The following is an 18498-nucleotide window of genomic DNA, read 5'->3' as shown; positions in this document are numbered from 1 at the left end:
TCAATTTAGTCTCCCTGTAGCAGTGTATGAAATTCCCAACGGCTATATTTACTCACCGATGTTAATATTATCTGACTTTTAAAAAGCATTGCCAATCCAAGTGGCTTAAAATAATATTTCATTAAGATTAAAATAAATCATTGAATTAATACTTAACAATCCACCAACACCTACTAGTGTACATTTTCATTCATCTTTAAAGGAAATTAAGAATTTCACACTGAGTTTTTAATGTTCCTTTCTCTATATCTTAGTCCATGAAGAAAAGTTCTCTACATTTTAACTTTTTCCTGTGTACTTCATATGTGGGTTATTAGTCAGATTTTTTTTTTCCTAATGGGATTTACTTTACATTTTTTTATTTATAAAAATGTTTCATTTTTTCACATAAAGTTGATGATCATATTCAAGCATTCACTTTATGCTTCAAGAAGGTTCTAATCCTGTGCATCCCAGGAGATTGAATATACCTGGGATCTGAGGCAAGGAAGAAACATCCTGAATGTTATCTCATTCTTTTTCTGTGCCCTAACTTTCTTTCCTCTGTTGTCTCTTTCCTAGAATGGTAGCCCTTCTCTTCTCTTATCCTTTCTTTTCTTTCTTAGAACTATTGAAAACCCCCAAGAATATAGCTTACTTTCTCCAGTGACACTCGAGAGGTTCTATCTCACAGAAAATGACAGTAAATATGCAAGTAGAAATATTTTTTAATATAAATTCAAATCAAAATTAGCCAGATGTCTCTTCCTTTTGCCATTTCCAACATCACAAACTTGAAATTCATAGGCCTGCAAAATTAAATGTGATAATATTATAGATTTCCTCATGAAAAAAGCAACATCAAAAATAATAGCAATATCAAAATTAAATATTTTATATTTATGGAACAAATCCATCTAGGTGTGGTCAAGGAAATATTGCACTATGAAATATTTTTTTCATATATGCCAATCAGTTATTGACTTGTAATATTTTTAAATTTATGCCAGGTGATCTCAATATTGTGCCTCAGAAAGGTGATATCTTTCTAAACGTCCATTATCTACATTGTTTTCACTTATAAGTAACAGAAAAGTAAATATTTTACAGGGAGTTTCTATAAAAGCTTGTATATAATTTGAGTGTGTTTGATAATACAAATTTATTCAGGTTTACACTTAAAATGTTTTATTTAATTAAAAATGATTAGTTCCTGATAGATGGATAAATAAATGATGTTTATAATATATTTTAAATGATGCACTATTTTAATATATTTTACTGGAGAGGAAGGAGGTGTATAAAATTGCACATCAAGTCAAAGGGAGTCTACTTTGTATCATATTTGGACTATACATTTTTTAATATTTAAAACTGAAAATATCTGTCATCTTATCAAAGGTCAATAACATTGACTCACATATGATTTTAAAATTTTGACTTTTTAGAGTTTTGTGCAGTTGTGTTTGGGAATGAGGAAACCCCCTATAATGTAGGGCTCCTTCAGTCCAACTTTCACTCATAGTGTCCCAGCTTTTATCTGAATTATAGATTGGTCTTTTACCTAAGACAGTTTGTATTAAAGAAATTATTCTATGGGTCATTAATAAATATTTTACTATGATAACACTATGATTATGATTAATTAACATTTGTGGAATGAGTGAAATACTCAAAACCTCCACTTTAAGTGCAGGTTCCATCTCATAAAAAAAAAAAAACTCATTATGTTTTTCTCTATGGTTGCCATTTTCTGGCTAGATAAATCCATCTTTCTTTTGTTTCTTAAAATTATTTTAGAAATGTGCATTGAAAGTTTCATCTACTGAATTTGTTATGCAATATGAGATCATACTGTATAATGATGCCACAAAAATTGTTTTACCAAGTTTTCTCAGCCATTGAACATTTCAATAATCCCCCGGTCGAATTTTATAAAGACATTTTAAAAGCCAGTTAACAGAATTGAACAATTGTTTGCTTTAATAGAAGAGTGAAAATAAGGCAGTTAAACTGGCAGCATACACATACACAGTTAGAAAGTCAGTTTTAGTATGACTTAAATATTATTACTGTCAAATAGAAATGCAATAATTTTTATTTTATAGGGCTTTGGCATTTTGTAAATATTTAAATATCCTCTTATAAGTATTCTTCCCTGAAATATAAGAAGGTGGGACCTTTAAATAGATCCCTCTCCCAAGTAAGAAATAATAATCAACATAACTTTCTCATTACTAAACAATGACCAGAGATGGACCTTTAGAATAACAAATCAAGATTAATTATACACACACATACACAGACACACATAGTTTCACAGGTTTAAGTCTTTCCTAAAGTAAAGGCATGCACATGTGCTCAAAGGATTAAAAATGACACGTTTTAAATCTATTTAATTAATGTTCACATAATTTGTATTTATGCTTTTGTGAGATTTCATATAGCATGTTAATTGATACTTGTAGGTTTTAAAACATATATATATATATGTATATATATATAATAAATTTGTACCTAAACAACAGTACATAAAATTCAAGAGCCACCAAAACCAAATTTCCTGTCTTCACTCTTATGTTTTGGAACAAATGGTTTGTTTTCCTCTTTGTTTTTCTCATTTTCTAATTGTCAGAAGTTCTTGCAGCAGCAGTGGCAACCGCATTAATCCTGGATTTCTGAAGGATTTATAAAGCCATGACAATCCTTTGGATTTTCAAAATTAATTTATGTTTTCTAAATATCATTAAACAATTAAACTGCTGGAATATAAGAACTAAGAGACCAAAGACACAGAGACAGAGGCCATAGGAAATGCTAGTATTTAATTTTACCTTTTCCTGGAAGCCCCAAACGTATTCACAGTATTGAAGTGGGGTAGGGGAAAGCCTAGAGAGAACCACAGCAAACCAAGGAAGAAATGATGAGGCTGACTTGTTGCCCTAGGAAGACTTTCCAAGTAATTTGAATCCATATAAGAAAGAACCGTCAGATGTCAAGTTCAAATCAAATTCCAGAAGCATTTTTTAACTCACTGCAATGCAAGAAAAGTTGGTTCTTGTAATAGTAATAGTCATGGTACTCAGCAAAGATGATTACTACAGCCTTCTGTATCTGCTGGAAGCAACCCATATGGCTTTATGTAAGCAGATTCAAATTTCACATGAGCTGAGGGCAAACAAGTTAAGGGTGTTCTGAGGCATGTCCACATTTCATAAAATCTTACAAACAGACATGAAGTTGTGCATGCCAAGAGTATTAGGTGGACCACACTGAAATGTCTGTGAAAATAAATGCCAATTAATATATTATTAATACTGTTTCTATTTTCAGGAACTCAGATATTTTATATTGTAAAAATAGAGGAAAACTTAAATTTGGTTTTTGAAATCTTAGAAGAATAAAGCTATTTATAAGAGTAGACTAAGAATCATGGAAAGATCAAAGCAATGTCTTTGAAAAGAAAAATTGTGTATTCAATATTAGCTATTAGGGAAATGTATATTACAAGATAAGTTTGGAGAACAAAACTATATGAGTGAACCATCTATATAAAATAATTTGAGGAGGAATTTATTTTGTAATGTGCTACGTAGAAAATAAACCTTTTCATTATGTAAATAAGAAACTAGGAGTAACACGGATTTGTATTTCATTCTGATATTCTCCCATATGTATCGTCAGTTGACTTTACTGAGATAAATATATAAGATATAATTATAAGATATATATATATAAGGACTGCATTTTTTTATTTTCTATTATTTAGATCTAAAGTTTTGTAGGTACACAACACACAAAATATGAAGAATGGTCTAAATACATTTTCTTCCTGTGTCAAATGGGAGTTGTAACAGAACTTAGCCCATAGGGTTACTGTTAGTCAGAAATGGAAAATCATCTGATGTGGTGTCCTTAGCACAGTGCTTGGTACAGAACAAGTATGTAATAAATGCCAGTATGAGCTTCCAAATTAATGTTTCTTCATTAAAACCTAGTTTGCTTTTGTTTCAACATGCTCTTTTTTCTTTGTAGCAAAAATCTCTAAGGCTGATTTTCAAAAGCCACTGAGAATATTGGAAAGTCACTAGATTTAGGGTTGTGTTTGGGATTGAGGAATACTTTTTAGCAGCTGCTATATATCAAGCATGGTGCTTCGCTCCTACTTTAGTTCCTAAAGTCACATCCTGTGAAGACAGAATTCCTGGCCTGGAGAGGTTCGTAGTCCTGACAAGTAAAGAGGTGAGCAGGTAGACCAGCAGAGTGTGATGCAAAGTAATCAATCCCCTGACTGAGTTGCCCAGGGGAGGGTCACCTGACTGGGCTTTAGACAAGGCAGGGGGCAAACTGGCAAAGAAGGTCTGGAGGAGGTAGTATCTCATATGAAGCATTGTGGAGATTGGCAGGAGGACGGGGAAAAGATTTTCAGCAGAGAGAGCACGTGGTCAAGTGTGGAGACATATGAGTGAGATGCATCTAAGTCACATAGAAACTCCCATTTCTGGACAGCTCATTCAACCCTGTGAATAAGTTTCCTCATTCTAAGTTGAGAACAATGAGACATATACGCTATTTCTTCCTGATGAGTTTCTTGCAGGGAGGAATCAAGTAAAATGCTATGTGTATTTTTATACCTTAGAATCCAGGGAGAATATTAGTTATAATATTAGTGTGATTTATGTTTATTTTGGTAAGCCAGTTATTCATACAGTGATTTTTTTTAATAAATTTATTTATTGTTGGCTGTTTTGGGTCTGCGTTGCTGTGCGCAGGTCTTCTCTAGTTGCGGTGAGCGGAGGCTACTCTTCATTGTGGTGCAGGGCTTCTCATTACAGCGGCTTCTCTTGTTACGGAGCATGGGCTCTAGGCATGCAGGCTTCAGTAGTTGTGGAGAGCAGGCTCAGTTATTGTGGCTTGTGGGCTCTAGAGCCCAGGCTCAGTAGTTGCAGCGCATGGGCTTAGTTGCCCGCGGCATGTGGGATCTTCCAGGACCAGGGCTTGAACCTGTGTCCCCTGCATTGGCAAGCGGATTCTTTTTTTTTTAATTTATTTATTTGTTTATTCATTTATTTTTGCCTGCTTTGTGTCTTCATTGCTGCGCGCAGGCTTTCTATAGTTGTGGCGAGCCGGGGGCTACTCTTCGTTGCTCTGCAGCATGTGGGATCTTCCCGGACGAGGACGTAAACCCGTGTCCCCTGCATTGACAGGCAGACTCTTAACCACCATGCCACCAGGGAATCCCAGCAAGCGGATTCTTAACCATTGAGCCACCAGGGAAGTCCGTCATACAGTGACTTTTTTATTGAATTACTGTTGGACTATTTAAGGTTTACTGAGTCCTTACATTATTTTGACTTCTCATTTCAGGACTACCTCATTTGATCTCCACAACCGCCTAAGATTACACAGCTGGTATTTGATAAAGCCACAATCTAAACCCACTAATATGGCTCCACAGCCCAAAACTCAACTCCTAGGTTTACCATCTTGCAATATTATACGATTGTTAACTACTATTTGGATACAGTGTACCTAGTGCCAGGGATAGAGGCGTAACTAGTATGGTTCTTGCTTCAGTGAGCACCCTCAGTCTCGGGCACCCAGAGAAGTACGGTGATGAGGATAAAGGTGTGATTGGTATCATCAGGTATGAAGGAAGGAGAAATGGTCTGGACCAGGCATAAAACAAGGCCTACTTGGGGATTTCATTAGTGACTGAAACATGAAAGATGTTTTGAAAGAATCAGGCAAGGAAATTAGGAAGGGTATTTCATGCAGAAAGCCTAAGGATAAAGTGACTGACCATTCATTCCTCTTTGTCAGGGACGGTCTCATTTTACACTTATTAATAATATCCCCTTTAACTCTCAGAAGTGCTCTGGTTTGGACAATAAATTATATAGCCACCCTACCTAAGGGCAGGGACACAGAGATGTGACCATAGCATATCTGGGGAAATGTAAGCGATTTATCTCTGCTGAAATTCAGGATGTGAGAGGGGAATTGTGAAAGATTAGAGCATCTGGGAAGAAAGCATGAAAAGCCTTGCTCCTGGGGGGAGGGGAGTTTAAGTTTCATTTTGAAGATGATGAGAAGTCACTAAAAAGGCTTTAAGCAAAGCGTATAGGGTGGTTTGATTATATTTTGAAAGATCTCTCTGGCGCTATTGAAGAGAATGTATCTGTATGATGCAAGATTAGAGAGAGAAAGACAGAGAACTTTGTTCAACAATATACGAAGGCCATACTGTGTGCTGGCATCATCCTAGGTTCTTAGGACACACCAGATCCCTGTTCTCATGGTGCTATCATTCTGGTAGGGAAAGGCACACTAACAATAAATATAATAAATGAGTGAGTGTAGAGCATGGTAAGAGAGCTTGGGGGTTATGTTGTAATCTAAACTGGTGTCCCCAGGGAAGGATTCCAATATCATACTGCAGCAAAGAACTTGAGTTATCAAGGACGTTAGATATTTGAGAGATATCTCAGCTGGGAGGAATAGCTGGTGTAAAGACTCTGAGGTGACAGCATGGCTGGTGTGGATGGAGGAGGGAGAGAAGAGAAGATGCCCGACATGTACTGGAGTCAAAAGCGCTTAGGACATTGTAAGCCATTGTAAGGAATTTGAGTTTTACTCCGAGTGACAGGGGGAGCCATTGCAAACCTTTGAACAGAGAAATGACACACTGTATTTACCTTTTACAAGGATGCTTCTGCTGCTGTGCTGGAAGCAAACTGTAGGAGCCAAGGGCGGCACATGAAAAACCAGTTAGGATACTGTTACAGGGATCCAGGCCAGAGATTTTGCTCTGTGGGTAAAGGCATCCAGGCAACTGGAGACAGTAAAAAAAAAGCACAGGTTGTGATCCTATTGTCATATAGGATAAAGTTGAGGCCAAAATGAATAAAAGAGAAAGAAAGAAACTTTAGAATGTGGAAAGCCCCATTTTACCATGGATATAATGATTTTGAAGATCTGTGGGCCAAATGAAGAAGAATGCTCCCTATAAACAGATGATATAGGAAATGCAGTGAGAAACTGACAAAATACATTAACAATAGATTTTAACTACTCTTAGTTCAAGACGGGTCGAGTGCACAAATACTATTAAATGTATTGGGAAAGCTCGGAAAACTGTGCCTCAAAGTCCAAATGCAATGAAAAAAAGAGGCTGAGAAATTTACTTATATTTTTTAGGTATTTGCATTGTGTCAAAAAACACCATAAACAGTCAAAAGAAAGGTGACAAATTAGGAGAATATATTTGCTATGTAGGTCATAGACAAAGTAGCAATCTGTACAACATAAAAAAAAAAATCCTCATGATTTGCTGGCAAAAATAATCTAAAGTCTATTTTAAACTACAGGCAAAAGCCACAAACAAAAATTCATAGGAACAGATATAAAATTAGCCCTTATTCTAGATTATATTCATAGTAAGATAAATAAAATACAAATGACACTGAAATATTACTTCTCATGTATTATATTGATAAAAATTAACTGATGTTAGATACCATAGTGCAAAATTGTGAATCTTTAGTCAATTTTCAGATCTGCACCAGTTTTCAGATCCAGAAACTGGCTGCCTCTAGTATGTATAGTAAACATTCCCCCATGAGTGAATTTGACCAGTGTGAGGGGTAAATGGTACAATCCTCTCTATGTCTCTGGGACAAATCTCCTTGGTGGACCTCTGATTTCAACAGTAGCCAGGGTGGATGGCTCTGTGCAAGTCAGATAAGGCAGGCTTATCCAGAATTCACAGCATGACACCTCAGGCATGGGTCTTTCTGCCTCTGGCCCTTCTCCTACTTGGCCCAAATGTACTTGAGCCTGGGGATTCTGGAGTTACTGCCCTTGGCAATGTCTTAGACCAGCAGGAGGTGGGAACTGATGGATTATGTAGTCTTTCAAGCAGACAGTTCTGCAAAGCACACTGTACTTTTCAGAACACTTTGACTGAGTCCTGCCCTGTTGCCCACAGCAGGGAAATTTAAAATGCACTCTTGTATTGCTTACTTGTTCTCCTCTGACTCACTTTTCCAGCTTTCTCACATTAGATTTCTGGGATCATCCAAATAAGGTATTAACCTCATATCTTCCCCACCCCCCTGAACACTCTTTAATTTATTGAACTCTTAATCTACCTTTTTTTTTCAACTTTGGAAAACTCTTTTTGTCTCTAAGATGAAACAATTCCTTTAAATATTTTTATCTGGGCTTCCCTGGTGGTGCAGTGGTTGAGAGTCCGCCTGCCGACGCAGGGGACACGGGTTCCTGCCCCAGTCTGGGAAGATCCCACGTGCCACAGAGCGGCTGGGCCCGTGAGCCATGGCCGCTGAGCCTGCGCATCCAGAGCCTGTGCTCTGCAACGGGAGAGACCACAACAGTAACAGGCCCCGCGTACCGCCAATATATATAAATATATATATATATAAATAAATTTTTTTCTCATAACCATGGCCATTTTAAATACAAAAACAAAGGATTTTGGTTCCACTTGGTGATGACAAATATATTCCTTGTTTTCAGAAAAAAAGAAGTGTATTGTTCTCAGCTATAATTTCATTTCCCGATTATCTAACTTGAAATGACTTTTAATGTTTACACATTCCAGCTTCAAATTCTCAAGCCATTATCTTATCAGTTTCAAAGCATCCGTTACCTTCAAAACCCATTGTCTTCTTTTTCCCTGTGATTAATATGGGCTAGCTATTACCTATCCCTACTTCATAACATTTTTATCCTTCTAAGATCATCTCCGTACATCAGGAGTAAGAATCATGGAAACTGCATTTTCCATATTCTCTCAGCAGCAGATATCTGGCTTGGATTCTACTAATGAAAGGCTTTTTCTTAAAATGTGGAAGGTGGCAGCAGAAAGGAATTAAGCAAATACAAGCGTTTCAGCAGAAGGCAGACAAGAGGTTGCGCACTGGCCCAGGTATCCCCCTGTAAATCAGGCTACTTAGATGCTGTAGGCAGCTGAGATTAGGAACCATTATCTTTTATGATTCTGTCGTTCCCAGATTATTAGAAAGTCAGGGGCCTTTTACTTTGACTTTCACTTCCCAAACCCTTTTAAAATCTCTTTCTCCCCGTATTAAATCCCTTCCTGTTTGAAATGCCGAGAATGTATTTTATTTTCCTGAAAAAAATGTCTGATTGGTTGTAAAGTCGTTTTAAAAAAATTGAAGATTTGGGCTATTTTATCTTGTTTTGTTATTGTAACTGTTGTTGGAAACATCTTATTTATAATGTATGTGGATTCTTTACTCAATTTTAATATATTTTTTTCCATTTCTCAGATTATTTCTATCCCAGGGGTATGCAGACGACTGCCTGTAGGCTCACTATGTCCGTGCTCCTTCACGGGCACAATTCAACTACACTTGAATTGCAATGTCAGATGTGCGTAGTTGTGACACAGACTGCATGACTCCACCCCCTAAACCAAATATATTCACTACAAGGAAGGACCTTTAAAGAAAAAGTATGCCGACCACTATTCTAGACCAATTTTTTTGTTGTTAATATGTTGTACATCCCTGTCCAGTATAAAAGATGAGTTTGATTATCTTCATTGTAACACTCTTGTGGCAAATTTGATAACAAAATCCTGCTGCCCTAAAAGTAACAAAAATTTGAAGTCATATGTATCAGGAATAGAAAATTATAGGCCAGAAAACAGGAGCTTTGCAAATGAATTTTGAGGAACAAGACCAGATATACATAATCCTAGCTAAGATTTGCTGAGTGGTTCAGAAGTGGCCAGCATTGTGCTAGATCACTGTAAAGCATTAAGTCATGTAATCCTTATATCACTTTGCCATGGTTGCTATTTAACCAATGAAACAAGAAAAGAGAATAACTATGTTTCTTATGGTTACATAGCTAGTTAGTAGCTGGCATTGAATTCAAGTCTGATACCAAACTCTGCAGTGTACCTATTGTTAATTGTTAAAATACTTGCTGTGATGAAGAACCAATGTATTTTTTTTTTTTTTTTGCGGTATGCAGGCATCTCACTGTTGTGGCCTCTCCCGTTGCAGAGCACAGGCTCAGCGGCCATGGCTCACAGGCTCAGCCACTCCACGGCATGTGGGATCTTCCCGGACCGGGGCACGAACCCATGTCCCCTGCATCGGCAGGCGGACTTTCAACCACTGCGCCACCAGGGAACCCCGAACCAATGTATTTTTATGAGAGGGTTGTTTACACAACGATATTATACGTTACATCATTTTACACTGAAATCCAGAAAGTGAAATTCAGTTACTCAGCACCACCAGTCATGCTACTGACATCATTTAAATTCTCTGTATTGTAATAGTGGTTCAAACCCACACTATTGTAACATTTTTAAAAATGAAGACTTGGTGTGATTTCAGAAAGCAGCTGCAAGAGTGTATTCCCCATCCTGTCAAGTCCTTCCCTAGATATTTCCTCTGACTAGGCTCTACTAATTATATACATATATTACATAGTTTAACAGTGTTTGATGAGCACATGTATCTAATTAGAGAAGTGCCACCAATCTGGGGGAAATGAATCAGGGGCTCTATGGCAAATTCTGTCTAAATGTGGTGGGTACTCAGATAGGGTGCAATTTTCTATGCTGATAAAAAACTCAATATTTTTTCCTTGAAACTGGAAAAGTAATTTCTATACATGACACCTGAGATCATTTGAAATGAAATTCAGAAAACCAGAGAACAATTTGGCTGCCTTCACTTTTTGCTGGAAAGTAGCCCCTTCTCAGGATTCAGATTTTTCCCTGAGGGCATATTTTTAGACCTTGTAGAGGGCTGGATAACATCAAATTAGAGTGATGGCACAACTTTAGAATACTTACATGAACATGCAAGCTTTTCAACTTTAAAAGAATTGTTAAATTCTCAGTACAGTAAGGCATTAGTGATGCATCTTGAGAATGGGTAAATAAATCACCATCTTGATAACCTTGAAATGGTTATCCTGTATTAAATACATATCAACACATACGCTTTGAAGTAATGTTGCTATGTATGCCAACTGATTTTTTGGAGAATTGAATGAATGAGTAAATGATATGGCTAAATGAAATATTTGGAAACTGTAGTTATGGAGAACCATTTTCAGAAAACATATCAATCAATAAAATATTGATAATAAACTTATTCTAGTCAATGAAGTGACATTCTCTGGAAGTACCTAGATCATTTTGACTGAAGGTGCTACACATACGTATGATATCCTCAACAAGTAGATAGCTGTAGCACATAAATTATAAAACTTTTTTTTTTTTTTGCTTCTCAACAACATTACTTTTCAGAGGAATTTAGTGTTGTGCTCATAAAAGTGACAGAATTTTTTTTTTCCATTTAGTAAATTATCCAACTGCCAATATCTAGGGCCATAAGCTTTAACCTTGTTTGTGTAACAGCTGGTACACAGGGTCTGTTAAGGATTTGAAACCCCTACATTATTTTAGCAACTAATTACTCTAAACTGCCATATCTAAGATTCTTTCCACTCCTGTTGAGAAGATGTACAATTGATTTGCTCTTATTAGAATCGTGAACAGCATAAGAAAAATGTCAAAATTCCAAAAGATAAATTTTATTTGATTGGATACAAAGTCATTAATTTTAATTATTTCTGACACCTTCTGCATTATGCTATGAGTATCTCAAGAGAAAAGAGAGAACTCATCTGCTTTAAGAGTAGTTTATTGAGAGTGACATGCTATTGTCATTATCTGAGAACCCTAAAAGCCTAATTGAAAACTCTAGGAAAATAATGAAAAACATAGTCTAAATGAAATTCATTTGTGCAAAGCGAGATACCATGTCAAATATTTTAGTAGTTACTAAAATATTTTTCTTAAGTGCACATAAAATACAAAATTTCATTCAACAACTATTTTTCCTAAATACAAGTGAAATACAAGTTGTGAATTGTCAAATTTAAAATACGAAGCGGTTCTCAAACAACTGTATTTAGATGTGAGGTCATTGTATATAAGCTATGGTTAATACATGACATCCATTTATCTTGGCATAGGAAAATGCTCAGTTGCCTCTTATGGTGACATCAGCATATATCAGTTTGAAATGACACAGCTGTTAAGATGGTACATAATTAAGCAGAGTTACAATCACAACTGTTTATTCAAGGATCTCTGTCAATGGGGACATAGAACAAAACATGATTCAGAGAAGGCAGTTGTGAATACACCAGTGGTTAGAATTTTCATTAGTAGTGAGGATGGGTTAAGTTTACAAATCACCTGAAAGTGTGTGAAGAAGGCTGAGGAAAAGGCAGCCTCCACAGGGAAAGTCACTGTTGAAAACTTAAACAGTTATCTGCAGCAATGGGGGGAAATGAACAATAAATACAGGTTAGAGATTGCACCCAACTTAGACCAAAAAAATATCAGAAACAGAATTTTGGAGGAAGGTTAGTTATATTTTATGATATATATATATATATGATTATTAAATTGAGCAAAACATAAAAACACAAGTACAACAGAATGCAGAGCACAGAGTTCTGAGGTATAACTTTGAGGCACTACTAATTTCTGTACATGAAATCTAAGGGCCTTATATTGATTCCTCTTCTTCCTTCTACTTGACTGAGGAATAATTGTCTCAAATCTTCTCCATTTCACTATGAGGACTGTAATATCTATTGATCACATGAATGCCAAACACCTTACTCACATATTTTGTTTGCCTTAGGACCCCTCATTCTTACTTCCAAACCTTTCTTAAGTGTGACTGAACATTACATAGCCAACTGCATTAACTTCTGCTCTGACACATACACGCCGATCAAGCTATATGTGCCTCTGTCCCATGCCTTCAGTGGCTGAACTTGGATCCTTTCTCTCCCCCAAACCACAAAAGAATGCCATGGCCTTTACTCACTCAGTCCTAGTACTCCCCACCCTTCAAGAATCATCTTGGCTCTTGCTTCTTTAAGAAATAAAATGTCACTCAATCTGGTCTATGTGAGGACCAGACTGTAGAATTACTAAATTCTATAGACATGAAAGGAAACTTCATGAACACCCAGCAACAATCCTGTCCTTAGGCAGATATGGAAATAAAACCCATGTGTAAGATGAGTTGAATCATCTACTAGTGGAAGGGTTGTCCTTTCCTTTTCTGTAATTTCGGTGACGTTTATTGCTTAATTGGTAAGGGAGAACTGTGTAGTCTTCTAAAGAGAACCCAGGCACTTGACACAAATGGGCTTAAAAACCTAATCCGCTAATTATCGGTTTTGTACTCTTACAAAGTTAGTCTTAATCTTGTTAATCTTTAAAATGGCAACGATTAAAATTACTCCAAAATGTTATTGCAAAGATTCAATGAGATAACGGAGGTGATTTCTCTATCACACTGCCTTGTACACAGTTGGTGTTAGAAACTAAATGATGGCTTAATTTGCACGTTTTATTTTCCTAACGTGTACGCTCTTCTAAGCTCTTAGTAGTATTTTTACTTTTTTCACTGTATTACTCTCATCAACTAACCCAATCATTACATATTAAGCACTTAATACATAATTCTTCAGTAGATTTGTGTCTGTTTATGTTTCTTCTTGTTATCCTCTTATTCAAAGTCTGTTCACAAAGGACACAGAGAACCTGAGAGCTTACAAGAGCATTCACTTACCCGCTGAAAACTCATACCTTAACTAAACATAACTAAACCGACTAAACATAACTAAACGAAACTACAACACCAGGGATTTTGTGGCTTGGATAAAATATGTATGACTACCAAGCATACATCTACCAATATCAATAGGTGCTGTCATCTTCCATTTAAGTTAAAGCAAGAGAAAATGAGCTTTGTAATATTGAGGAGAACTTTTCTTGAATCTGATATTGTTAAGCATTGGAGAGTTTTATGAAATTACATTTTATAAGAATTTGTATTAGATCATTAAAAGGAGACAGATTCTTACTTGTTTCTAACTCTTTAGTGGCAGGACCCTTGTACAACTAGACTAACATTCTTAATGGATTAATGCTAGCGTTGCTACATGGTGGTAATAAGGGTAGAGGTACTAGAAGAAGATGCTGCTAACATCAAGCAGAATTTCTGTAACTAACTGATTTTCCACAGTGTTTCCTTCAGTATTGTTCCGTTACCTTAAATGTCATAAAGTGGATTTGAGCATGGAGCGAATTACATGAACACTCAATACTCATGTGATCTCTGATTCTATAACCTAGGACAAAATTCATAAAATACCCTCATAGGAATACTTTGTAAAGAAAATATAGATATTAATTGGTCTGTTAGAAAAACTTGCAAATAGCTGTAATTATGTGTTCATAAATGACATCAATGTTAAGTGGTAAGTCTAATGCATCATGAATATGCAGAGTATGGAACTAACATAATTTCAAAAATCAATAAGTAAAATGTTTAATATTATTCTATGCTTCTCTGTGCACAAATTGCTGCTCAGATATTTTATTATGTGGCACTAAGATTGGGATTTCAAGTATATTGATATGTTTTCTTTAAGTAAACACTGAATAAATGAAACTCCCATATTTAAAACCAAGGGTCAAGACAAGAAAAAATACTAGGTTGAATATTTTTTCATATTGTCATGTAGGAAAAATGACAGCTTTTAGGTTTAAGGTGTCCTTCGTTGCCATTTTCAAACATTTTGCCATTTGATCCCAACTGAATTTTTCCCTAAGGTTAAGAACACATGAGAGACATTTTAAAGTCATGAAGCTTATGGCCTTTGTAACAGAGTAATAACTTCAAGATGATTTGAAGCCCAAGATACTTAAATAAGAGCGGTCAAACATTATTTTTCTTTTACTGAGAGAATATTTCTGCTCATACCAGTTGCCAAAACACATCTACTCAGTGAAATATTATGGATACTTTTGGATACTTAGGCTGTGAAAGTCCTTTTTAATGTGTTCTCAGAGGTTCCAAATATTTGCCATAACTCTCTTTGCCTTTCCTTACACATTGCAGGAGAGAATTGAGAATTGTCTGTTGAGATATATGCCCTTAATGACGAAAAGATCAAAGTCTCACTAAGAAACTGCAAAGAAGAGATCTAACCCTCACAATCCATTAAATCAAGGCATCCTTTCTCAGGTCAGACACCTTGCCATGAATTCTGTCCCCAGTGTACTTCCTGGAAAGAACACTTATTTTCCATCACTGTTGAAGGCACTTCTCTCTCTGCCCTGAGTGCCAACATTCTTGTCCTCAGGCCTCACCAACCTGGTTTCTTTGGCCTTTTCTCCTAGGGCCCATTTCTCTGGTTGTTAATCATTTTTACTACTCCTCTTTGGTCTCTTTCCAAATTCTCTTTATCATGATTCAGTTAGAAATGTCAAATGAAACCCTATGATAAGAAATATTTGACCAGCGCTGGAGTTAAGAAGAAAATGTCTTCTGTGATTTACACAGACACTACTTACCTGAAGGCTCCTTAGTGAAGGATTAAGGAGAGTGGAACTTGGAATTCTTAAGGTTTGGCCTTAAAATGGCAGAATTAGGGTATTGTAACTATAGTAAGAGCTGGAATGGTGAAACGGATTCAAACTGTGCAGGAAGCAAAACACTGAGAATAAAATATAGAAAGCAAATACCAATGTGATGCCTTATGGGCAGAATCAGAAGTAAAATGAGAGACTAAGTTAAGTATCAAGAACCAGGAGGAAAGTGAAATGCAAGGGGAGAGGGCCTCATGAATGTCATGGTGAAGTTAAAGTATTTCTGGTTCATCATTATTTGTTTATAATTTTATTGAAATACAGTTGACTTACAATGTTTTGTTAGTTTCAGGTGTACAGCAAAGTGATTCCGTTATATAATAACTGCCATTTTTCAGTTATTAACTTATTTAAAGTTGATTTCCTTGCAATTATTCCACATGATTTGCATGTTAAAATTTTCATCTGTGTAAGAGAAATCCTCAATCTCAAAAATCTCTCCCAAAGAGCCTTTCATTTTTGAGATTTAGTCAAAGCAGAGATGTTATTTTACCCATATGAGGCAATTAAAATGGCACTTCTCTTCTTGCCTATGGCATGTAAACATGAGGCTAGTAATCTTGTCTGTTTTATTCACTGTTGTGTTGTCAGTACCTTGAACACTGTGGCAGCTCAATAAGTGAATGGATAATATTTTTCTCTGCTTTCCTGACTTGCTGACTTGGTGATGCTCCATCCTCACCTGAACCAACTGAAAGATGCAAGACTCAAGCTTGACAGCCCTGCCTCCTTTGCCTCGTTCTCTCAACCAGTCGTTCACCAAGTCCAGAAGTGTCAACGTTCCACTCTGACCCCTCCTCACCGTTTCTTTCATGTTTGAGTTATTTTTTGCTGTTTTAACTACTCACCTGATTCACTGAAATGGGCTTAGCATTCACCCTTTCTCACTGCACATAATTTTCCAAAATGCTGTCTGAATAATCAGAGTAATCTTTCTAAAATACAATAGGATTGTGACACAACCCAACTTTAACAGTGTCATCGTATTTGATGTTTAGAAAAGCCACTGTGCTAGCACATGGACTCCTGGCCACACCTCCACTTCATTTTCCAGTTCTTCTTTCCTCTGGTCCTATTTTACTGCCAAGTATATTGTAACTTGTACAACATTAAGCTGTTGTACATGTTATTTCATCCATCTAAAATTCCAATACGTCTTTCCCTCCTTTTCTCTAATTTCTATCCAATTAACATCTTTATCTTTTACTCAGTGGCAGTTAACGCTTTGGACCACACATCTCTGCTTACAAATATTTCTTCATTTGGATTTCCAAGAATTTATGCTCCCTGGCATTTTCTCATATTCTAGTTACAGCTCTTCTGGGTGTCCTTTTATGGTTTCAACTATTCTAATACTTTATATATGAAAATATGAAATACCGATGGGTCTCAGGAGCCAGATCTAAACCCTAATTTCATTTAATTCTACATTTCCTTTATGGTAAGTCTAATCCAAGGTATGGCTTCAACTTCCTTTTTATTTTTTTCTGCTGAGATCTCACTAAATTATATTTGCTACTTGGACATCCTCCTGATGTGTTAAACTTGATACATCCACCTGGATTACTCTCAGACACCTTAAACAACACATGTAAGCATGCACACATTTAACCTGTTTTCTCTGCACGTTTTATCCTCTTGGTTGCTCAGGAAAAAACTGCGACCCTCCCTCTCCCTCACCTGGATGCTCTAACTTTTGTCTGTCCCTGTGGCCACCACTCCAGTTCAAAGCATCAGTATCTCACTCTCTCACCTAGAATTTCAGTACCACCTGCAACTCCCCAGAGCCGAAGTTATAACAAATGTGATGGTATCACTTCACTTCTTAAATCCTCTCTCTTAGATTAAAAGAAAAACATGAATGTTGCTTTAAGACCTCTGACATTTCACTACATAGACCTTAACTTTTTTGCTAATTCTCCCCTCTCCATTCAGTTCCTTCATGATAGTCATACTGCCATTGATTTTTCATTCAGTTCCTTCATGATAGTCATAATGCCATTGATTTGTCCTTTGTAGAAAAGTGTTGCAACAGCTATTCATGTATAAGGTTCTTTTCCAAGTTGCAAGCATCTTAAAGACAGGATATGTCCAACATAGTATCTGGCATTTATTAAATGTCTGGTAAATATTTGTTGAATGAGTGCAGGAACCAAAGCAGAAGGCTATAAAAGGAGGTGCATTAGTATTATGACTAGAATTTTTATGCCATAAGGACACAATCTAAACATTATTTGTGTGAAAAGAATATCTCTTTAAATAGAAAAATAAGGGATAGTTTCACTTTCTATCACATCTATTATTATCCTCATTATTTTTATGATAATCTTTGTGTTTACCACTACATTAACTGCTTTACAAATACTATTATCCATTATTATTCAGATAAACCCAGTGAAGTAGGTACTATTATCAATCCTATTTAATAAATGATGAAACTAATATTCAATGATGTTAAATAACTTCCCATTAATATCAAATGTATATTACATATTGAAGCCAAGACATGAATATTCTGTCTGCTGTTCAATCTCTTTTACAAACACAGGATTTTCTTTGCCTACATTTACATTTATTCTCTCTTTTGCATTCCTCTCCTGCAATAGTGACTAGCTCAGGATATATTGCCTTATTGTTTTACCTCTGTGTGAATTTAACTTTTATGTTAAAGCTTTTCTTTCCTATCTGTGGTTAGAAATAACTCTTATTTTTTATTCCTTCCCTCCCTCCCTACCTCCCTCCCTTCTCCCTTCCCTTCCCTTCTTTTCCCTTCCCTTTCCTTCCTTCCTTCCTTCCTTTACCTCATTCATCACATATTCATTTAATACATATTGAAAGGTACTTCACTAAGTCTTGGGATCAAAATATACTTTCTAAAATCTCTTCCACTTCTATCATCACTCCTCAAGTTCCACATTGACTACTCACAATTCTTGTGAATTTTAATTAGAACCTCGTGTCTTTTTAATGAAGGTTGTGCT

This window comes from Globicephala melas, chromosome 14, assembly GCF_963455315.2.
Source record: "Globicephala melas chromosome 14, mGloMel1.2, whole genome shotgun sequence".
NCBI classification, from domain to species: Eukaryota; Metazoa; Chordata; class Mammalia; order Artiodactyla; family Delphinidae; genus Globicephala; species Globicephala melas.
This window is presented reverse-complemented; position numbering follows the sequence as displayed.